The sequence below is a fragment of the Leopardus geoffroyi genome, chromosome B2 (assembly GCF_018350155.1).
Source record: "Leopardus geoffroyi isolate Oge1 chromosome B2, O.geoffroyi_Oge1_pat1.0, whole genome shotgun sequence".
NCBI classification, from domain to species: Eukaryota; Metazoa; Chordata; class Mammalia; order Carnivora; family Felidae; genus Leopardus; species Leopardus geoffroyi.
The window spans coordinates 54,235,545-54,261,342 of NC_059332.1; the positions used below are offsets into that span (position 1 = coordinate 54,235,545).

Sequence of the window (25,798 nt, forward strand, 5' to 3'; positions counted from 1 at the left end):
ATGGGGGGGGGGGAGGGGAAAGTGGGTGATGGGCATTGAGGAGGGCACCTGTTCGGATGAGCACTGGGTGGTGTTGTATGGAAACCAATTTGACAATAAATTATAATTTAAAAATTTTCAATTTAAAGAATTAAATAAATATTAAGTCTGTGAAAAAAGCTGACCTATCAAAATCTCAACGTTTAAAGTAGATATAATTTTAGACTTTTTAAAGCCAATTTCTGTTACATACGCACTTTATCATTTGGTAAAATCAAATGTCAAATTTATGCATTAAAAAATATAGAGCAAATTTTCAATATAACACCTGAATTATTTCATGTGATAGAAAATAAGAAAATAAGAATTTCATGTGATAGAAAATAAGAAAATAAGAATTTCATGTGATAGAAAATTATTTCATGTGATGAAAATATTTCATGTGATAGAAAATAAGATAGAAAATTAGTTATTTATTAGCAAAGCCATGAGAATAAGTCTCTTAAACTGACATTTTTACTGCAATGACACTCTCTGTACTAGCAGAGCACAGGGGAGGAGCCTGCACGGTGGAAACAGCACTCCACTGTGAGTCAAATACCTTCAATCTGTTCCTTGAACTGCAACTGATTAGCCATGTGATTCTGATCAAGGCATTACCTTTCAGAATCTCAATTCTAAAAAAAGTCATAAAATTGAGGGATATACTATATGATCTTTAACAATTTTAATTATATTTGAATTTATGAGTCTATCCACAGTAAACAATGAGAGTCAATTAGTACAACAGAACAATCAGAATTACAAGTAACTTTATTATAGGTGGCCCTACAATAACTTTTCAAATATGAGCCAGTTCCCTCAGAAAGGCTGGCCTATAGTTAGGTCCACTCAAAGTCACTGGGGATGACTCCAGCCTCCAGGATGACTCCCAATAATCCATATCTTCTGTTATTCACACCCTTATGTAGTCTCGTCTCACACTGTACCAGGGCTGCCTGTGTGACCAACTGCATACGGTCCAAGATTTGGTTATAAACAAAAGAGTCTTACCCTCCGGTGCCCACTCTCTCACCATTGCTCTTGGATCTCTGGCTCTAAGGAAAGCAAGCTGCCATGATGTGAGCATGTTGTGGCTTCTGGCCAACAGCAAGCAAAGAACTGAGTCCAGCCAAAAGCACATGAGAGAGCCCAGAAGCAGACTGTCTCTGGCCCCCACCGAGCCTTGAGATGACTGCAAGAGCTGTCTGCCACCCAATGAGTTCCATCTTGTAATGGCAGAAAAGTAAGGAAGTGCTCAAAAAACAAAGCAACAGGGGCACGTCAAAAACACACAGGGGCCACCTGGGTGGCTCAGTCAATTGAGCATCAGACTCTTGATTTCGGCTCAGGTCATGATCTCACAGCTTATGGGATCAAGTCCCACATTGGGCTCTGCACTGACAGGGCAGAGCCTGCTTAGGATTCTCTCTCTCCCTCTCTCTCTGCCCGTCCCCTGCCCACACACTCGCTCTCTCTCTCTCTTTCTCTCTCTCTCTCTCAAAATAATAAGTGAACATTTTTAAAAATTTTTAAAAACAAAAAAAGACACACAGGAACCAGCCTGCAAGAGCATCTAATGACCAATGCTGGAATACTTTGAAAAACAAGACAAGTAAAAGAGTATTGGATTACAGCCAAAGTATAAAATAAACATCCACAAGTCCACATTGATATAAGTGACTAAAGGAATAAAGAGATAAATGGGGGAGAAAAATTTTCCTCAAAGAAGAACCCCAAACAGTTTATGTAGATAGTCCTCTCTCAAGGATGTGAAGCTTAATTCCTCATCCCATGTGTACAGGCTGCACTTAGTAACTTGCTTCCAAGGAACAGGGTATGTAAAGATGAGGGAAAGAAGAAACCTAGCAAACATGACCTCAGAGAGGTAATCAAGATTAACACCACAGAAAGTCAAGTTGAAAGCATATGCCCTTGATATGATGAGTTAAGAAGGGCACTTCACCTCTGTGGTCCTTCTTGCAAAACCCTGTAATTCCAAACCACAAAAAGGACATCAGACAAATACAAATTGAAGGACATTCTACAAAATATCCAAAGAGTACTCCTTGAACTGTCAAGGTCATCAAGATACAACTACCCTACAACCCAGCAACTGCGCTACTAGGTATTTATCCAAAGGATACAAAAATGCTGATTTGAAAGGGCACATGCACCCCAGTGTTTATAGCAAAGCTATCAACAAGAGCCAAATTATGGAAAGAGCACAAATGTCCATGATGGATAAAGAATGGATAAAGAAGAGGTAGTGTGTGTATGTATGTATGTGTGTGTGTGTGTGTGTGTGTGTGTGTGTGTGTATATATATATATATATATATATATATATATATATATATATAATAGAATACTCCTGGACAATGAAAAGAATGAAATCTTGCCATTTGCAACAACGTGGACGGAACTAGAGCATATTACACCAAGCGAAATAAGTCAGAGAAAGACAGATATCGTGATTTCACTCGTATGTGGAATCTGAGAAACACAACAGATGAACATAAGGGAAGGGAAGGGAAGGAAAAATAAGATAAAAACAGAAAGGGAGGCAAACCATAAAAGACTCTTAAATACAGAGAACAAATGAAGGGTTGCTGGAGAGGAGGTGGGTAGCAGGATGGGCTACAAGGGTGATGAGCATTAAGGAGGGCACCTGTTGGGATGAGCGCTGGGTGTCATATGTAAGAGATGAATCACTGGGTTCTACTCCTGAAAACAAGATTACACTGTATGTTAACTAACTTGAATTTAAATTTATAAATAAATAAATAAATCTTAAAAACAAAAACAAAACAAACAAACAAAAACACTTGTAAAGTCTAAGAAAATGTCACAGCCCAGAGGAAACTAAAGAGATAACAACTAAATATAATGTGGTATCCTGGATAGGATCCTGGAATCGAAAAAGGATATTAAGGAAAAACCAATGAAATCCAACTCAAGTATGGAGTTTAATTAAAGGTAGTATGTACGAGTGTTAGTCAGTTAGCTGTGACAAATGTGCATACTACCATAAGACGCTAACAACAGGGAAAACTGGGCACAGGGTATTCAGGAACTATCTGCACTGTCCTACAAATTTTCTACAATTTAAAAACTTCTAAAAAGTTCTTTTAAATTTTTTAAAAACTTCAAAGAGGTTGCATATTTTGAAAAATGTTCTGAGAAAAACAAGACTCTGGACCTAAGCTTCCTACTAAAAATATTTTTTAAATAGACCAATTCTACACCTAAGTTATTCATTTTTATTTTTTAAATCTTTAAAAAAAATGTCTTGCTCACCAAACCTCCTTTATCACACCTAGGGATTTTATTGTGTATAGCATTACAACACAAATGGTCTACTTAAAAACCACAGTCAAATCAAGACTTGAAGGTCTTCTACATACCAAACAGAAAGAGAGTTTTGAGGAGACAGACACTACGACAGCTTGATTTGAAAATTTTAACAATTACACTAGTGGAGTACATATGCAAGTTTGGGCACCCTAACAGGGCTTATTATGTCTTACAAACTAATTTACTAGAAATTAAGAATGAATGTTGCTCATCTCCATGCTGAGATGAAAATGCCTATCCGTACTACTTACTGTTCTTTCCTCGGTAGTGGTTCCTAACACTTTACTTGAATTAACCCTGCTTTCTCTATGCAAATACTAAACGGCATGTAGTTAAACTCAGAAATGCAAGGAAGTATAAACAAAGAAATACAAGCCATTTTTGTCTTGAGATGCAACAAATAGGAAGCCCTGCTTCCTGCCCAAACTCGGAACCAATTGAGAAATGAGATAAAATGGATAAAAGAGATAAATCTTAAGAGAAACAATTTAGATATGTGGATAAGATAGGAGAAGAAAGCAAATAGGAGACCAAAACTTCAGCTTTATTGCCAATAAAACCTAAATTGGAGAACATTACTTACTACAGACAAGGAGGTAGTGTCCAAATACTGAGACTCATAACTGAACAGACTTGCTGTCCCAGTCACAGGCAGCATGGTACCCTGCAGATGGAACAGCATGTCCCTATAAAACTTACGGCATGGTGGAACAGGCTGAGCTATGGGCAGCTTGTTCATAAGAGACAGAGGAAGAAGTAGTGGTCCACATACGCCTGCTTCCTCACTTCAAGCTCACCCATCAGATTAAATCCCCTCTGCTCTCCTGAAAAGGTGCAGGAAGGTATAAGTACTACACTAATGGACTCTCCATCACAGGAATGAGGAATAAGCATCCCCCTCCACAAGAAAAGAGTGAAACAACCAACATGTATTTAGTTGCATCATGTTAGGTACTCTATGAAATACTAAAAAATGCAAAAGAAAGCCTAACAAAATTTAAATATGCATATCCCTTGGCTTCAGTATTCCATTGTTGCAAATTTATTCTATGTATGTACACACGCAAAGTTTGAATAGATCTAAGAAGTACTTGGATTCCAAGGAACTGGATTCCAAGGAAATGGGAGATTTTCACTTATCTCTGTCTCCCCTAATCAACACCATGAATTTCGAACACAAAAATAAAACACAATTGTCCAGGGCAGTATCACTGTGCAGAATTGAGGCAGGAATATAACAAACAGATTACAGATTTGAGAGCCTGCTGGAGCCCAAAGTCTTCCTTATTTTTTATTTTGTTCTTACTTAGTTTCCTTAGTTGAAGGAAGCTGAGCATCTATAGGCCCCTACATCAATCTATCTATATTCACATATCAACATTATCACTCTATAACCCTATCACTGTGTTAGAGCTAACTCTCTGAGAAATCACCTTCTCATCCTTGAGACCCACCTCAGTACCTATCATACATGAGTGAAATAAGTGTGTGTGTGTGTGTGTGTGTGCGTGCGTGCGTGCGCGCGCACACGCACGCGCATCTCAAATTCTGTAAAAACAAAACTAAACAAGAGTCTGCTTCCAGGACATGATTCATTCCCCCACCTCCAAGCCTTAAGATTGTGACAAGAGGTAGCCCTTATAATTTTCATGTTCACCCCATTTTTTAAAGATCCCTCACATTTGACCAATGTGTGCTTGTTCTACTAGCAGATAGGAAACCTGGTTTCTTCAGAATTGAACACTGATCTTGTCTGACCTTGTTCCGGTGTTTAAGTTCCCGATCAGTCCACAGTGAAAGCCAAAGACCTACTTGTTGATCTCCGTGTTCATCTCCAAGCCCTAGAGTTCCTGATTATCCCTCCCCTTGAAATCATGCTCCTAACATTCCAGTCTATTTTAACCCAAGATGTCCCTAAGAATAATGAAGTGTCCCATGCATTGATAGCAAAGGTCCATCAATAATGAGAAAGAAAATCACTCGTCACTTGGATGTGTGTCCCGTGCCTTTTTAAAACTCATACCCTAGAAGATCAGACAGCAACTGCCATAACCACAGATGGCTGAGAAAATGGGTTCAGAAATATTTTATGGGTATCATTATATTCATGAGAAAATAGCCTTAATTCTCAACTCCAAGGTCAGACAGAAATCCTCACTATGAGGAATCTTGCACTTCTTATGATCTTAGTCTACTAAAATGGGAAATTAGTTGCCTAAAAAGCCGAATCTAAGTTCATCACTAGGCAGAGTGCAATTTCCCTGAAACCATGATTTACTGCATAGTAAAAATTATCTACCAATTTGTAGATTTTAACTTATTGAAGTGTTGAGTTTTGAATTAGAAAATGTCATCAGAGTCTGAACAAAGACAGTTAACAGTAACACTCAATGAATTTATTGAGTTACCATGTGCCAGGCAGTATTCCAAGCAATCTACATGTAATAACTCATTTCATCTCACAATAACTATGATGCAGGTACAATTACTACTTCCATCTTATAAATGAGGGGCATGAGGCACCAGGGTGTTTAAGCTACCAGAGTCTGAGATAGCACAGGGGACTCTGCATCTGAGCATGTATAGTGAAACTTCCCTAAGGTAAATGCCCGTGGAATGAACAATATTCTATTAACAAAAATTAAGTATGTGCATTTTTACCATCTTTGCTTTTACTTCAGATAAATAAATTGATGCTCAGGGAGATATAGTAATTTAACCAAGGCCACTTAAACCAAGACTTGACTTGGAAGTACAGGATCTCTAAAACAAACTAGACTAAATATTTTGCATTCCTAGACGCTGGAGAAATGATACAAAATAGCTTGAGGTATTTTATGAACTGAAGTACTTCATTATCTAAGACAGGCTACAATTCTCACCAGGGTTAGCATGGAAAAACGTGAAACACTGTAACATACACCACAAAAGATAACATTAGACTTCCAACATTTCAGAATTAAAATCAAAGAGAAGAATACTAATTACTCATGGGGGGTTTTTTTGAACATCATACTTAGGGATTATTAATGATTCAATAAATGCCAGATTTTGTTTTTAAAAAAGAAAAAAAGAAGCATGGCTATTAAGGAATTCTAAATTGGAATGGTTTAATAGCTTCCTTTGTACAAGTGAGTACAATATTAACTTGATAAAATCAATATTAGGAAAGAAAAAAGACACAACTTTCATGAAATACACACTCTCTTAAAAACAAAACTCTAGGGGCGCCTGGGTGGCGCAGTCGGTTAAGCGTCCCACTTCAGCCAGGTCACGATCTCGCGGTCCGTGAGTTCGAGCCCCGCGTCAGGCTCTGGGCTGATGGCTCAGAGCCTGGAGCCTGTTTCCGATTCTGTGTCTCCCTCTCTCTCTGCCCCTCCCCCGTTCATGCTCTGTCTCTCTCTGTCCCAAAAATAAATAAACATTGAAAAAAAAAATTTTTTTTTAAAAAAAAACCAAACTCTAAACATTTAAATTTTGACAGTTACAAAGAGAAATGCTCTATTAAACTCTTCATCATCAAATATTTTGAGAAGCAAAAGCATATGAAATAATTGTGCAAGATACACTATTAGTTGGTATCTAGCTCTTGAAAAAAGGACTGGAGATTATTTGCAAAATCAAGAGAAACTTTCTCTGTATAGGGACTATGGAGAAGAATGCAGAGTTAAGAAATTTGAGTTCTGTCATTTAGACACAGAATCTACTTTTTTTCAAGTATTAACAGCATCCAGGTATTTTTCAACATGAATATACATTTCTATAACACTCTGTTTCAGTTAGATGATGGATGCACCATAATCTATTTAACCAATTCCCCAATATTAAACAATTATACTTGTTCCCAACTTTTTATCATTATTATATACAGTGCTATAAACGACACCCTTGTTAGCCCTTTGTGTACGCTTATTTTCCCTTATAATAAATTCTTACAAGTGAAATTTCAGTCAACATGAAAAAATACATTATCCTGCAAAAAGACTATATCATTTTTAGTATTAGCAGAGATATTATTTGAAATAGCACAACATGAAACACATTTAGATCTAATTTTTAAATATTTGTATTTTATAACCATACATATATAGAAATGTATCTATCTGCGTGTATATGTATACATATATACATACACACAGCACACAAATACATCTCTATTATATAAGCAGTATCTGTTTAAATACTGTGCTTATTTATTTATTGCTATGGTTAAAAAAAACTGTGTAACTACCATCTTAACCATTTTTAACTATGAGTTCATTAGTATTAAGTATACTCCCATTGTTGCACAACCAATCTCCAGAACTTCTTCATCTTGCAAAACTGAAACTCTGTACCAATTAAACAACCATTCTGTTCTGCCCCCACCTCCACCTCCACCTGCCATCCCTGGAAACTGCCATTCTACTTTCTGTTTCTATGAATTTGACTAGTGTAGATACTACATATAAGTGTTATCATACAGTATTTGTCTTTTTGTGACTGGCTTATTTCACTTAGCATAATGTCCTCAAGACCCACTTATGCTGCACAATGTGTCAGAATTTCCTACCTTGTTAAGGCTGAATAATAGTCTACTGCATGTACAAACAACATTTTGTTTATCCACTCGCCCATCAATGGACATCTGGGTTGCTTCCAACTCCTAGCTATTATGACTAGGGCTGCTATGTAAAATACTGTGCTTATTTACAAATATTTATAAACACAGTAAAATCCTTTATTAGGAGTCCTTGGCACAAAGAATTCCAATTATTTTATTAAGAAGAGCAGATAATTCCACTTTATATGGCTTACAACTTCACCCTACAGAGGCAGGGGGTGAGGGATGGTAGAGAAAGAGACAGGAAAGTCTATCCCTTCCACCTCTCAGCCCCCAGAGTTCTCATATTGAGCATGGAATCACTGAGTCACTACCGGGAACAGGAACTCTTCCTTGCCTGACCTCAAAAGGTATCAGGCTTCAGCCTCTACCAGATGGAGTTCCAGCAGTCCACCTCCAGCTAGAGACACTCCCTCATTTCTCCGTATGCACAGGCTGCTCCGTGGGTGTTCAGATCACACTTCTTGGAGACTGTCCTGTTACTCTTCCTGGCCATGCTTTCACTTACTAACATTGGGAATCCATTATTTCTCCAGAGCTGGTTATCTCTGACTTGCCAGAAGGTTAAAATAAAAATATTTTTTTTTTGTCCAATCCCTATGATTTCTCACTTATACTTACTATCTACTATGACAGACAGTAGGTGCTATGATGCCCGTTTTACAAAAGAGAAAAAAATAAGGTTCAGAATGCATTAGTCATTTACCCAATGTCACAAAATTGTATTAATTTTACTACGTTTCTTTATTTTTGAGAGGCAGAGAGAGACAGAGCATGAGTGGGGGAGGGGCAGAGAGAGAGGGAGACACAGAATCCAAAGCAGGCGTCAGGCCCTGAGCTGTCAGCCCAAGACCCGATGCAGGGCTCAAACCCACAAACCGTGAGATCATGACCTGAGCCGCAGTCGGACACTCAACCGACTGAGCCACCCAGGTGCCCCCCAATGTCAAAAAATTTGAATAAGCCACACCAAACTTGGAAAATAAGTCTATAAAATTTAAAGCTTATAGTCTTTTCACTATTTTATGCTACATCTTACAAATTCTCTTGTTAATTCTGTCACTAACACCTACAGCAGATAAAAACCATTATTCTCAGAACATCAAGTTTACACACTTTGGACACTTTCTCATTTAGAAATCTACAGAGAACACACACCTTTGTCCTCTTTTTGGGCTACGTCTAAGAATATGTCATCAGTAACTAAATATATCTGCCCTGTGTATTTACTTTAATTTGTTCAGAAAGAAACTACATTGTGCTAGTTGGCAAGTTAGAAACAAAACATGTTTCATTACCTTATTTTCTAAATTACTCATGAGCTTAAAACATAGCATTAACCATATCCCTGGGTGAAGGAGTCGGTAACTGCATTAAAAAATAAAATAATAAAAATAGGTTTGTACTAGCCCAAGAAACCTAAATGTACCCAAAGATTACAAAGACCAAACAAAAGAAAGCAGCCAGATGCTTTCAACAAAAGAAATGCCCATTTCCCTGCCCTTGGCCCATAGTACCAAAGGTACTTTGGTCAGAAGCTGCCCAACAGGAATGGTACTTATTAGCGAGTAATAATCAACCTAATAAATTCTTCCACACTTGGGAAAGTTTAAGGTGAGAGATAAGAAGCAGAGACACCTAGAATGAACAAGAAAAACCATTCTAGGCCAAGAGAACAAGCCAAAGGCTGCCTTATATCCAAGGCCACAATGTACCTTCACACTAAATCCTTTATCCTTTAATCCTTTTCCAGTAGTCTGAGTGAAATCTCTGTTCCCTGAAACCAAGTAAAATTGGTAAGAATAAGGTGCAGTAACTGATGCACTATTTTATATATGTTGTAGGAGACAGCAATTGGGGAAACATATGAATGTTGCTGGGAAGCATGAAGAAATGGGAGAAGGTAAAGGGTCCCATGGTATTAGATTTGAATAGTGAGTATCAGTAATAAATTTATGATTTGTAAAATAGACATCTATATCCTAACTATTTCTATTAAAAGGACCTAGAAACAATGATGACCAGGCAGCATTAAGCACATCTAGTGTCCAGATCTTGATTATGAAATACAAAGCCCTGTTGAAATAAACTAGAACTCCTTAGAGAAATAATTGATTCCGGATCTGGGGCAGGGAAAGCACAAAGTGAGCTTGAAACATCTTGTTATTCCAGAAAGCAAAGAAATGCTTAAAGATTAATAAGAACGTAGCAAAAAGACACAGAAGTCAGCTTCAAGGAACTCCCACTAGTTCAACTTTGGACAATTCAAGCATCAAAAGAATAGCAATGGCAATGGATTCTAACACACTGAATAAAAAAAGAAAACATAAGTCAACAGTGAAGTTTAAAAACAAAAAAACAGGGAGTGGGGCAGGGGCAACAGGGGACAAAGGAAAGCTATTCTTTACAGAAGAATGCCAGCTAATAAATGAGAAAGAAATTTTTACTATTAGATAATTGAATCAGGCAAGGATCAAGGATCCTAATCATTGGGTAAAAAGCTACTGGGGAAGAGGATATGTACAAACTACTCACAGATAATGCATTAATTATAAGAGAGAAAAAGTACCCAAAAAGGATATTATTACAATGGAGACCTGGCAGATAACACCTTAATTAAGTGATCAGATTTAATGGGATATACCGGCATGTATCTCCTGATATAATCCAGTAAGAAATACACCCTATCACCTCTACAACATTTGTGTGAAAAATGTTTAACCTGAATCCAAACATGAGGAAATGATTAAAAAAAAAAAAAAAAAAAACAGACTGTGGGACATTCTAAGGCAATTGATAAGAAGGCACCTTTTCTAGAATAAATGAGACTAAAGATATACACTAACCAATACAACATATGATCCTTATTTAGATCTTGGGAGTCCGGAGGAATAGAAAAGAATTAGGTAGCTAAAGGTTGGAGAAATCTAGGAAATAAGATTATAGACAAGTTTCTTAGGGATGAAAATGGTATCACAATTAGGTAACAGAATGTCCTTATTCTGAATACATACATAATTATTTGGGGACAAAGTATCATGACATATGAATTTAATTTTTAATGATTCAATAAAAATTAAAAATAAGGAGACAGCACACCAAAATGTTAGCAATCAGTAAACCTAGGTGAAGGGTATACACAGTATACATTCTTTCAATTTTTCTACAGATTTTAAGTTTTTCAAAATAAAACAATGGAGGGAAAGCAATCTACCCACAAAGAATTCTAACAACCAAAAGAGGTTCAGAGATAGAACACTATGCTTTGAAGAGGAGACAAATATTTGCAGGGGTGCCTCGGTTGGTTAAGCATCTGACTCGATTTCAGCTCAGGTTATGATCTCATGGTTCATAAGCTCAAGCCCCACATCAGGCTCTGCGATGACAGTGCAGAGCCTGCTTGGGATTCTCTTTCTCTCCCTCTCTCTCTCTCTCAAAATAAATAAATAAACTTAAAAAAAAAACCATTTGCAAAAAGAAAAAAGGTTTCTGGTTAGTGTAAACATTAAAAATCTAGCTTATTCTCATTTCAGCAAATACATTGTGATTTAAGACCTGCTTTCTAAGGTTCTGCACAGCAAAGGAAACAATCAACAAAACTAAAAGGCAACCAACGGAATGGGAAAAGATATTTGCAAATGACGTATCGGACAAAGAGCTAGTCCAAAATCTATAAAGAGCTCACCAAACTCCACACCCGAAAAACAAATACCCCAGTGAAGAAATGGACAGAAAACATGAAAAGACACTTCTCTAAAGAAGACATCCAGATGGCCAACAGGCACATGAAAAGATGCTCAACGTCGCTCCTCACCAGGGAAATACAAATCAAAACCACACTCAGTATCACCTCACGCCAGTCAGAGTGGACAAAATGAACAAATCAGGAGACTATAGATACTGGAGAGGACGTGGAGAAATGGGAACCCTCTTGCACTGTTGGTGGGAATGCAAACTGGTGCAGCCGCTCTGGAAAACAGTGTGGAGGTTCCTCAGAAAATTAAAAATAGACCTACCCTATGACCCAGCAGTAGCACTGCTAGGAATTTACCCAAGGGATACAGGAGTACTGATGCATAGAGGCACTTGTACCCCAATGTTTATAGCAGCACTCTCAACAATAGCCAAATTATGGAAAGAGCCTACATGTCCATCCACTGATGGATGGATAAAGAAATTGTGGTGTATATACACAACAGAATACTACATGGCAATGAGAAAGAATGAAATATGGCCTTTTGCAGCAACGTGGATGGAAATGGAGAGTGTTATGCTAAGTGAAATAAGCCATACAGAGAAAGACAGATACCGTATGTTTTCACTCTTAGGTGGATCCTGAGAAACTTAACAGGAACCCATGGGGGAGGGGAAGAAAAAAAAAAAAAAAAAGAGAGAGAGGTTAGAGTGGGAGAGAGCCAAAGCATAAGAGACTCTAAAAAACTGAGAACAAACTGAGGGCTGATGGGGATGGGAGGGGGGTGGGGTGGGTGATGGGTACTGAAGAGGGCATCTTTTGGGATGAGCACTAGGTGTTGTATGGAAACCAATTTGACAATAAATTTCATATATTTAAAAAGAAAAAAAGGACCTGCTTTCTAAACTTGAACAAATATGCAGTGAAGAATGTACACATTGCCCCTGACAGAGAAGTAATAATAAGTAAAATGCCCCCCCCAAAATTGTATTTATTAAAAGTTCCTTAAGATCCTGTACCAATTCCCTAAAGGTCTTAAAATGAACTATTACATTATAGAGTCTATACTTTAAATGTACAATGAAAAAATAGATAGGAGTTGTAATCTATGAGTATTCTTTGTGACATCTGGCTGAGGTACACATGAGATTGAGAAAAGAGAATATTTAAAAATCCTAATATAGTCAATGACTGATTTAAGGACAATAATTCAAGCTCTTTCGTTGAAACTTCACAGTGTTTTTGTTGTTTTGTTTTTTAAAATTTTTTTTAAGGTTTATTCATTTTTCAGAGACAGAGCATGAGCGGGGGAGGGGCAGAGAGAGAGAGGGAGACACAAACTCCAAAACATGCTCCAGGCTATGAGCTGTCAGCACAGAGCCCTACGCGGGCCTGAACTCACAGACAGCAAGATCATGACGTGAGCTGAAGTCAGACGCCTAACCGACTGAGCCACCCAGGCGCCCCCCCTTTTTTTTTTTAATTTTTTGAAACCACACAGTGTTTTTAAGGTTTCTAAACTAAACATTTTATTTTAATACAGGCTGTCAACCTGCATTGCAGCAGAAGACTTTAAATAACTTTTCCAAATTTAACTTTCAGTCCTACTAATTACAGCATGATCTTCCACCAAAGAACAGCAAACACCAGCTATTGCCAGACCTCTGCAGACATTACATATACCAAGTAATCTGAAATTCAGAGTTGACATGCAAAATGGAATCATTATGACAGTCTAAAGCCTTTCACTATCTCTTTATATTTCATTTACAATCACATTACTTGTTTCTGATTGAATAGGTCAAATTGAACTAACAGCTTACCTCCCCTCTCTGCTGAAAACACATTACACTGACAGTAATTGGATCTGTTTGTAGGATACACCCCAAAAACAAGGAGAAAGGAGAAGAAATTGTTAAAAAAAAAAAAATTTGGGAGCTAGAAAGCAAACGAACTGGTGGTACCTGAACTAACAGAGAACTGAATCCTAAGCCAGTCCTGAGGAAAGCTGAGAGAACGAACCTGATTCATACCTTGAAACTCCCAAAAACCACACCAGAAATTCATGGTACCAGGTAACCTTGGAAATTACGGTGGAGGTGGGACTTGAAACAGATGGGCAAGGTGTAAGAAGCAGATTTACCTCCCTCAGATGATTTCCCAACCCCCAAAATGCGAGATTTATTGTCTGGAGAGAGTGAAACAGAGACAGGGTCTCTAATCTGCATGACGAGACACAGATAAGACAGGAGACTAAGTATGAGTTCATATACTAAAAACGAACAGCTTCCAACCATCTCCTGCCCACTCAGTTCCTTCAGCTGGAGTTGAAAGCATTATTCTCTGCGGAATCTGACCAGCCCGTGACAGAGGACCTTGAGACACTGATAGCAAGGTTCCCCGCAGCACAATGGCCCAGGCAGATTATTCCACAGTAAAGGCTAAGACTGACAAGTCTATCACACAGCCAGAGTCAGCTTTTAAACATGAGTAAGCAGGCAGCCAAGGAAAACTTCTGAGGAAAGCTTTGAATGTTAAAGGAGGGGACTAAAACAAGTAATAGATTTTTAAAAATTAACTTAGAGCAGGGGTGCCTGGGTGGTTCAGTCAGTTGTGTATCCGACTCTTGATTTCGTCTCAGGATGTGATCCCAGGGTCATTGGGTTGAGCGCCATTTGCAACAACACGTATGAACCTTGAGAGCATTATGCCAAGTAAAATAAGGCAGGGAAACACAAATGTATGATCTTACTTATATGTGGAGTCTAAAATAACCTAACTCGGGGCACCTGGGTAGCTCAGTCAGTTGAGCGTCTGACTTGGACTTCGGCTCAGGTCATGATCTCACCGTCCGTGGGTTCGAGGCCCGTGTCGGGCTCTGTGCTGACAGCTCAGAGCCTGGAGCCTGTTTCAGATTCTGTGTCCCCCTCTTTCTCTGCCCCTCCCCCAGTCATGCTCTGTCTCTCTCTGTCTCAAAAATAAATAAAAACATTTAAAAAAGAAAAGAAGAAAAGAACCTAACTCAACAGAAACAGCGAGTAGACTGAATGGTTGCCAGGGGGTTGAGGAAATGGGGAGATATTGGTCAAAAGGTTACAAACTTTCAATAGAAAAATGAGTAAGCAGCATGGTGGCTATAGCTAATGCTATATTTCATACTTGAAGGTTGCTAAATGAGTAAATTTTAAATGTTGTCATCACAAAAAAGAACATGCTAACTATGTGAACTGAAGGATGTATTAACTAACCTTATTGTGGTAATCACTTCACAATATGTACATATATCAAATCATCACATTGTATAACTTAAACTTACACAAGGATATATGTCAATTTTATCTCAATAAAGATCGGAGTCAGGGGGAGAATGGAAGTCCATAAAAAATGAATTCTTGGAAAAGAAGAACAGAAACAAAAAATTTCAGTGGAAGGATTGAAAGGTCAAACTGAGGAAATCACTTAGAAACCAAAACAACAGGAATAAACTACAGAAAATAAAAGACACAAGCAGAGGACCTACAAACAATACAACAGGGGAACTTGAGAAAAGGAAATAAAAAACTTCCCAAAATTCCTTTTGCCTTGTTGCATCTGAGACTGCAAGATGGGTCATCAGAAGCTCTGTTGGGGCCATCCGAGGATATCTGGCCAGGGATCTCGCTCTTACTGTGTCTGCTCAAACTAGCACAATCTGATCCAGAAATACAGCCTCAATATGTACTGCCAGTGTTTCCATCAGTATGTGAAGGATATGGGCTTCTGTAAGGTGGATTAAGTGAATTTCCTTGAATGGGTCTTCTAAGAGATCCACCTGAAGTACAGATATCCAAGATACCTGCCTTAATGCTAACTCATTGTACTTCAAATAAAAATACTTTAATTGTTAAGTACTCTAATGTGAAAAAACAACTTCCCAAAATTAAAGGATGTAAGTCTCCATATTGACGGGACAATCAAGTGTGTAGCTCGATGGATGAAAAGAGACCCACATCACAACATATCATCATGAAATTTTAGCATATTGGAGAAAAAGATCTTGAAATAGTAGTTCTCAGCCTTGGCTGCATATGTGAATTACCTAAGGAGCTTTACCTGCATATTTGAATTACCGTGTTTTGGCTCCCATCCAGAACAACTACCTCAAAATCTCTCATACTAAGATTTGGTTTAAGTTCCCAAATGATTCTAAAGTGCAGCCAGGACTGCGAACCACCATCCTAAATTTGCCCTGAAGCTAAGGAAAAACAGAGAGAGAGAAGGAGGGCGAACAATTTTGAGACTTTTTTAACAGCAATAATGAAAAGTCCAAAAGATAACATGTCAGCACTTTCAAAATTCTGAAGGAAAATTTATTCTGAATCTAGACAGTAGCAATTAAGTGTAAGCACATACCAAAAACTTTTCCAGAACACTGAGGTCTCACAAGATTATGTTCCCTGCATCTTTCCTCAGGATACTACTTACAAAGGTAGTTCACCAAAAGAAGGCTGTAAACCAAGGAAGAGGAAGGAATGGAAGGCAGCAAACAAGGAACTAACACAGGGGCAGGCAAATGGTATCCCCAGAATGATGGATACGTGCCCCAGAGATAGAGGGCAACCAATCCAGAATGGATTCCCACAATTCTGTGAGGACAGTAAACAAAAAGATAAAATACCTCATTTATTTGAACATACTGAGAGAAAATTTTAACAACTGGGGACAATCTGGGGATGGATTTGTGATAAGTCCCTAGAAAACTAAGCAAAGAAGAAAGATAATTATTAACTCCAGAGAACACAAGAAGTTGTACAAGAAAAGAAAAGTCATCATATTTTACTCGGTGCCCTCAGTGTAAACAGCATTTACTAAACAATAATGTGAACACACAACAATGATCTGAACAAAAGAACGACACAACTACACTGGAGGACAGGATTGGGAGTGTGATGTGTCTGATGGCAGAAGAGGGTGGAGTGGGTTAAATGCTCACCCTCCACGGAAAGAATCCAATATACAATGCATAAAACAAAAAAACAATAAGGCAATCTAAAAATCTATTATTTAATGATACAATTCAAATTCCAAAACAGACAAAAGTCTACAGTACTTGCCTCTAGGTGCAAACAGTAGTTGGGGTTATGGTTATAAATGGTTATGGAAGGGACTGCTGGTTCTTGTAATAAGTTTTATAGAACTATTTCACTTTTAAATTACAAGAATGATCCATTTAAAAATGGATCCAATTGGGGCGCCTGGGTGGCGCAGTCGGTTAAGCGTCCGACTTCAGCCAGGTCACAATCTCGCGGTCCGCGAGTTCGAGCCCCGCGTCGGGCTCTGGGCTGATGGCTCAGAGCCTGGAGCCTGTTTCTGATTCTGTGTCTCCCTCTCTCTCTGCCCCTCCCCCGTTCATGCTCTGTCTCTCTCTGTCCCAAAAATAAATAAACGTTGAAAAAAAAAATTAAAAATGGATCCAATAAAAAATAAGACTAAATTATAAAAAACAAAAGCAGTCTATAAGCAAGGTACATCTTCATCTGTCACAACAAAAATAGAACATGTCTATAGACAGCATATTTTTTAAAATAACAATATAAACATTTCATTTGGAGACATGTAAGTAGCCACCAGAAAAACTAAAACATGATTCCAAATGGCATTTAAGGACAAGGGAAGAAAAGGGAAGAACTCCAGAGCTCAAACTATTCATTTTCATTACAAATCCTTCTGTACTGTTTGATTTTGTAACCATGTGCGTATATTATCATGTTTAAATAAAGAATGTATTTAAAAACATATTCCAAAAAAAGGGTTTTTTTTAATAGTTTGCTATACTCACTGAAATTAACTTTAAAAGTTAAGTCTGTTGATACAATTCTAGCTCATTTTTCTAATTGATATATAGTAGTACTCACTGCCCAATTATAAAATCACTTATTTATCCATTATAATATTGACAGGCATTTAGGTTATTTCCAAAGTTTCTCTATTAAAAGCAACAGGATTTGAAAAAACCTCTTGTATCTACTTGTACACATGCAAGATTTTCATCTGCTCAGTTGTCTTCAGAAATTTTGTCCTGTGTGCCCCCAAAGAATTTTAACTCTTTACACATTTTCTAAAAATTGAACTCCAGACTTCATTCAGATTTCACTAGTTTTTTCATAAAGTCCTCTTTTTGCTCCAGGACCACATCCAGAGTGAAACAATGCATTTTTTTGGTTGTCCCATCTCCCCATCTCAAGGGCTATTTTTCAGTTATACTTGGGAGAAGCTTGTTTAAGGAATGTCAATTGCTACACTTAAGCAAATCATTTTACTGAGACTCCGTTTACTTTGCTGTAAAGTGAAAAAATACCATTACTGAGAAGATCTAATAAAATAATGATACAAAAAGGCCCTTAAAACTTTGTTTTCTATATCAGGAGTATGTATTTGCTTAATATGTATTATTCACAAGCTAGACACGGATCAGAAATGTTCTCCTCTTACAAAACGTTCAGATAAAAATTAAAACCCTCCTGGGGTGCCAGGGTGGCTCAGTTGGTTAAACACCTAATTCAGGTTATGATCTCAGGTCATGATCTCACAGTTCATGAGTTCAAGCTCAACATCGGGCTCTGCGCTGATGGTGCCCAGCCTACTTGGGATTCTCTCTCCCTCTCTCTCTCTGCCCCTCCCCTACTTGCATGCACGTTCTCACCATCTCTCTAAAAAAATAAATAAATAAACTTAACAAAAAACTAATACCCTCCTTTTCCCCTAGAACATGCAACTTCATCTTTGTAACTACATGGAAAAACCAAAGACTCTTGACATATTCATAAAGGGTTTCTACATATAAAATTGTTGAAAAACTCTTGGGAAAAAGAATCATAACGATGAGTGAAAAGAAATGACATGAAACTTACTAAGTGTTCTAATCTTAAGGACATGTCACATAATAAACCTTAAGGGAGAAACTAAAGCTGATTCCTAATTTCGTTTTTTTTTTTTATTTTTTAATGTCTTTATTTTTGTTTTTGAGAAAGAGCGAGAGAGCAAGCAAGCGAGCACGAGCAGGGGAGGGGCAGAGAGAGAAGGAGACACAGAATCCGAGGCAGGCTGTAGGCTCTGAGCTGTTACACAGAGCCTGACGGACCCAGGGCTCGAACTCACAAACGGCGAGATCATGACCTGAGCCTAAGTCAGATGCTTAACCGACTAAACCACCCAGGCACCCTGCTGATTTCTACTTTCTTAACACTACTCTCAGTTTTACTTATTGTGTTTTCATTAATCTGTTTATATTTTATATTTCAGGAATAATCAGAAGACAGGTTTGAAAACAGCATTCTAAGTACAAGGAATCATGACATGAACTCAATGACATTATAATGAGAAATATAAGGATTACATTTCCTGATGTCCATAGACTATGAGCAAAAAGGTTCTTAAATTTATGGATTCAAGTACCATTTGTCTTAAAACTCTTGGGAAAAGATATTTAAATAAATCATTTAAATTTGGTAAGAGGAACAAATTCAGCAAATATCACTTAAACAAAGTAGAGGCATGTAAGATTTTGATAAATATTTTTGTTCGGACTTTAATACCACTAGATTTTTGACACACTCAGAACTCAACCACTGAAAAATATACCAAATATTGGCTCTTCACTGCTAGCCAGACCCTAAGGACCTCAAGACAAAGACATCTTTTAGGACACACATGAGCTCATGGGAACATACTAACTTATCTCAGATAGCACATTGCTCTACTTTTTAGGAGCAAGACCTTTCCCTTGCTCTACACACATAACACCCATTGATATCCATGGGAGCCTGATGCAGGGAAAGAGCACCATGTGGCCTCGTCTAAAGAAAAAAATTTATGTCTGCTTTTGAATGCTGTTTGCCACCTGGCCTCCAGCCAAGCCAATATAAACATCACCATTCATGGAGTATTGGATATTTCCTTGTCTTCAGTGAATTCCAGACTTTTGAAAAGGTCAAAATTCAGTTTGAAAAGAGGAAAATCATTATACTTAGGAAGGTCCAAGGCATAGTAAGAATATCATACAGTACAATACTGGCAAATGATCCAAAATACTGTAGCTGACATGAAAATCTATGCAATAATAGCTGCCATTTGGGGGTGTTTTTACTATGTGCTAAGCCCTAAGCTAATTGCTTTACATACATCATCTCATTTCATCCTCAAAAACTCCGGTAAGTGGATATTATCCATATTTTGCAGGTAAGAAAAGTAAAACTTAGGTACACTGGCAGAGCGAGGTCATAAAAACCCTTGAGCTCTTAAAATACTATGGCATATTTACCATTGACTTTAAAACATGGACAATGACATTAACTATTTGGAAATAGCCTATTCCTTTGGAAATTACTTTTAAAATTCATCCTATAGTCTTAGTTGATACCTTGCTTTGCTTTCTAAAGGAGGCTTTTTAAAAATTCCCTCAATCTCTATAATAGCAACACTACTGCTTAAATATACCTTCAGTCTCTTAAGTGTTCAGGAGACTGCAAAATATAATAAAGGATGTATAAGATAGTCTTGGACTGAATCTGAGTGCTACCATCTTTTATTTATATTCATCACTGCCATTTTCTCTTGATATAATTATCGAATCTCCACCAACCATTTTCCTGACAACCAGTGGCAGAACTCCCTTTCCCATCAGAAAGCTATGAGAAGAGAATCCATCTCATACAGCCCCTAATATGGATCTTACAAGCAGACCAAGCTGGCCAGCAAGTCCACATTCCTTCTAACACAGCAAGTGCTCAAACATTGTTTAACAGTATTCCAAGATGTCACCCTCCTATTAAAGTTTTAAGACAACTCCCTAGCATGCAGTGCCACAGGAATTTCTGTGGTTCATGGGGAATCTGGACAACACAGATACAATTTCTTTGTAACCGACTCTCCTAAAGTGGGGATCATGGTGTAGGAAACAAGGCAAGGTTTTCCCATCACATGAACACAAAGGGCTGAAGCCAAGGGCCGTGATCCCATTTCACGGAATCTCCTAAAGTCTTGAGTATCTAACACATGACCAAATTCAATCTTCAAGTTATTACAATTAAGTTGTTTTCTTCAGTGCATGAATCTGAACATCTTTAAATTAGATTTCATTCATGAAATTAAGTTATCAAGACACAGGCTACACTAATATATGTATACTCAGTAATTAAGTAGCAAAACATGCCAAGGGCTCTAACTCTAATTATTTTTTATCTTAAAGATTAAATGGATGGTAACCAGATATAGATCATCTGTGACTCTGCAATCTGAAGGATTTAGAAAATTTCCAAATTCTCAACATCAGGTTATTGCAATTACTTTCAAATTCAGTTCTGCAAAAATGGGTCATTAAACAACATGAAAAATAAATGTTAAAAAAAAAATACTTTAAGGTAGTTTTGGCCCTAGTTACACAGAAAACAGAGATAAGTGTTTTGGCAGCACTGAAATTTCTCATAAATATACCAATTTAAAAACAAGATACTTGAAATATTGTATTGCTTACTCCAAAAAAATTCCCAACATCCTGGGGCTTTAAAATATATTATCAGTGTCTCCTGACAATTAAAATTTGAGAAAGTTAAATACTTATTTCCCTGAAACCCACTGCAATAGTACATTTCTCAAGAAACATTAACACAGAAGGCATAGTACCTAATAACCACACTGAAGTAACTCCAGTAAATACATTTTCACAAAGGAGAGGATCATAACTGTATTAAACCAAATACAGACCCTCTACAGATCTTATTAGAGCAAGCCTTTTAATCTAATGATAATAATTATCAGTAGACCCTGACAAATAAAAATACTTTTTCCCCATGCCTGATTCATAACTAGTAGAATAAACAACTTTTGCTACTATATTTTTGCAGGTAAAATTAAATTTTGGTTTCTACCTTAACGTTCTCTATATTCCCGTTTTACTTCTTATCTGTGCACTAATTTTCCCAGCAATATTTAATGTTAATTTTTTTCCAAGTTTTGTGATCCTAAAAATCTTTATGATCTTGGGTTAGGCAAAAACTTCTTAAATAGGACATGAAAAGCATGAACCACACAAGAAAAAAAAAAAACAGAAAAAGTGGATTTCATCAAAATAAAAAAAAATTTGCTCTTCAAAATGGTCATGTCATCCCCACTTCCATATACACCATGGCTTTTCCTGTAGCTTTTCTCCGGGGAGAGGGGTAATGCACTAGTCTTCGATCTAGCAAGAATATCCAATCCACTTGGCAACTGCATTCTTTCCACTGGATGTTAATAAACTGACATCCTGGTTTATACATCAGTGTCCTGAGAGTGCATTTACCTGGAACGGGTCAGTCTTCCTGAGTGGAGACAAGGCTGTAGTCTCTACACCTAAAAAAACTAAAACCCAAATCGTGGGCTACAGCAACTTCACCCAAGTAACACCCCAATGACTGCCAAACTACCCATTCAAACCCCAGTAAAGTCTCCTATATATTTTTTATCTATAATGAACAGTACTTTTGCAAGCTGGTGCTCTAAGAAATCAACTGAAATTTCCTACACTGATTTTTTTCCCCCAAAGATACATTTTGCTTCAGTCTACTGAAATGGTTAATTTTAAATACATTTTAAAATTATTATCTTTTTTAGTTTTAGAGAGAGCACAAGTGAGAGGGGCAGAGAGAGAATGTCAAGCAGGCTCCACACTCAACGTGGAGCCCAATGCAGGGCTCAATCCCATGACCCTGGAATCATGACCTGAGCTGAAATCAAGAGTTTGAGCCACCCAGGCATCCCAACTCTTTTTTAAATTACTTCACATTTACAGAAAAGTTGCAAAAATAATAAAAGAATTTCTGTATACTCACATTCCCGTAAGTGTTAACATTTTACCATATTTTCTTTGTCTCCTATCTATAGCTATACCTATCTACCTAATCTATATCTATAAATACACGTGTGTATGTGTGTGTATAAAATTTTTAAACCATTTGAGAGAAAGTTACAGGCATGATTTCCCCTTACTCTTAAATACGTCAGTGTCAATATCCTAAGAACAAAGATATGTAATAGTTGACTTTGATGCTAAATGCTCCAGCAAGTCTGAGAACAAAAAGAACAAAGAGAAATGAACTGTTTGAAATAAAAACAAAGAAAACCAGTCATAAGTTACCAAAATCTGATATAGTTGAGGAAAAAAAACCCTTACAATGCAGGTTTGCCATTATCATATAGGATAATGGACAAGATAAGTCCATTCATAATGGACAAGTAGGAAAAAAAATGGCCCACCATTTACCTAATATCTTGTAATCATTTCCTAAATTAAATAATGAAATTATACACAACTGCATCTAACCAGCATTTGTTTAACATAGAAAACTATGGACTATGGACTAGTGGTTACGAGAATCAGCATGAAACATCATTCTATTTATTAATGCTACTCTAATTAAGCTCATTTCACATAACCAGTAAAAAAAAAATATTCTACCGTACATTTTCCCTTAGTATGCTTCATTTGAGAGGTTTAAAAAAAAAGAACCACTGATATTTTTACAATTAGCAGATGGAGCACAATCTAATAATAGAAACTGGACATTTTCTACCACCTGCTGGTAGTCTGTGTTTATTAGTCAGTGATAAGGATTTCGGTAATTTCTGAATAATGGTTAGTAGGCAAATTTGTTGCATGAGGCCTAACATGAAGCAGATGCCAGACTGCAATGTGGATCCCATAGCGCTGTGTAGCCTTCTCTATTGCCCACCATCCTCTGTGGCTGCCTGTGATGTCAAATCACTCAGCATCTGATGGCAAAGGGAACAGCTGGGAGGCAGGAGTGTGTGAGGACTACCCACGCTATTGGCCCAAATCTCCGCACCCTCTCTTGAAAGGCACTAATCCCACTTTTGCCTCCTAGATTTGCTCCTTTATGCTCTCCTTTAAGCTCCATGATACCATCCCACCCCAAATTCCCTCAATCTCCCCTCCTCCAAGTCAGTCCCATCAGTCACAAGTATTCCTGGAATGGGGCTGGCCTCAGGGAACAAACCTCATCTGCCCCTCCCTGAGTGAAGCATAACTTCTGGATGGCTCCATGCATCTTTTCCCATGGAGGTCTGAGGGTGCAGTCTGAAAGGAGTCTAGGGATCTTTCAATTCTATATTAAACAAACCTGTTGCACAACCTAGCCATTTGGGTAGTAGCATAAATTAAATTTTAAAATATTGCCCCCCTTTAATTAATTTATTACGTAATAAAACATCAGAAACCCAACAAACTAGAGCTTCCAGTATACTATCTTCATAGCTCTACTTGAAAGAAAAATTGCAGGGGTGCCTGGATGGCTCAGTCAGTTAAGCATCCAACTTCAGCTCAGGTGATGATCTCACGGTTTGTGAATTCAAGTCCTGTGTCGGGCTCTGTGCTGACAGCTCAGAGCCTGGAGCCTGCTTGGGATTCTGTGTCTCCCTCTCTCTCTGCCCCTCTCCCACTCGCACTCTGTCTCTCTCTCCCAAAAGTAAGCATTAAAAATTTTTAAAAGAAAGAAAGAAAAAAAAAATGCAAATAATTAAAATATAAATTGACTGTTGGTTGGTGTCAGCACACAGTTAACACAACCTCCCATCTTCCACTTGGACAGCTGGTAAAATCACAGTAAATGTTCCCAGTGCTGACTCACTTGGTGGCAGATTCTGAAAGCCTCAGTTAGGTCTACCACCCTGAACTAAGCCTAGAAAAGAGACAGATTTTAGATAGACTTTCAATTCCAAGACTTTAACTTTTAAAAATCTTTTTTCCAGGGGCACCTGGATGGCTCAGTCGGGTAAGTGTCTGACTTCGGCTCAGGTCATGATCCCACAGTTCAAGAGTTCTAGCCCCACGTCAAGCTCTGTGCTGACAGCTCTGTGGAGCCTGCTTCAGATTCTGTGTCTCCCTCTCTCTCTGCCTCTCCCCTGCTCACACTCTGTCTCTCTTTCTCTCTCAAAAATAAATTTAAAAAATTTTTTTTAATTTTTAAAATCTTTTTTTTGCTTCCTTTTCACATAACAAATTTCATGAACCATTAAATTTTGCAATTTTTTAGGAATTTAAAATATACCATTTTTATTTATCAATATTAATTTACTTTTGTATGTGTGTCTCCCAGTTGTACTTAATGTTAGGTTGAATAAAATAAAAGAATGACAACCTATATATTCAGTAAGCAGCTAAAATGTGTATGTCTGCTAAAAACATATGTAATATTAACATCATATTTCTATGCAACATGATTTTGCCCACCAGACACTGTGGCATCTTATTAGTAACAGATTATAATGCCAGTTATTCATAATTATGCAACTCTAAACATCCTAATTTGCATTCAGTGATGGGTAAATGTTTGTGTGGTCTATGTAAAAAATTATTTTCCTATCTTTTAAGAACCTAATCATTTGTAATCCCCGTTCAGAAATATATGATCATTGCATATAATGTTAAAGCAGGAAAGAACATTAAAAGTAACCTAGTACAGGGGCAGCACCTGAATGGCTCAGTCAGTTAAGCGCCAGACTTCAGCTCAGGTCATGATCTCAAGGTCGGTGAGTTCAAGCCTCGTGCCAGGATCTGTGCTGACAGCTCAGGGCCTGCTTCAGATTCTGTGTCTCCCTCTCTCTCGGTCCCCCACCTCCACCCCATCCCCTCCCCATGCTCACACTCTCTCTCTCCTTCAAAAATAAGTAAACATTAAAAAAAATTTTTTAAATAAAAGCAAAAGTAACAAGAAAATCCACTCACCAGATATGCTAAACTACTACCACAACAACAACAACAACAAAAAGTTAAGAGATTTACCCAAGGTCTTACAGTGAAGAAATAGCCATTTCAGGTCAACTCCAAGTACTTCCTGACCCCACATTTCATTCCTACTGCTACATCATATTGTCTTCATTAAAAAGTATAAGGACGCAGGCCCCCCTCAGGCTGGAAAGCCTCAGCTTTACAAGGGACCCTGTCCAGACTTCCCCTGCAGCTGCTGGGGGCAGCGCTGTCATCGTGGGGGAAAGCCCCAACCTGGGGGATAAGCAGGAAGTATTAGGCCCCTGGTGGGGTATAAAACAGGAAGCCAAATCTTAGCTGACCCAAGGGAGGGATCCAGAGAAAAG

General features: G+C 37.8%; 1 protein-coding gene and 1 pseudogene across 26 annotated transcripts in view; one reads left to right on the forward strand and one right to left on the reverse strand.

The window, feature by feature from the left end:
• Nucleotides 1–25,798, reverse strand: part of DST (dystonin) — a 495,699-nt gene that overhangs the window by 310,290 nt on the left and 159,611 nt on the right. The window lies entirely within an intron of this gene.
• On the forward strand, nt 15,183–15,556 carry LOC123608544 (annotated as a pseudogene).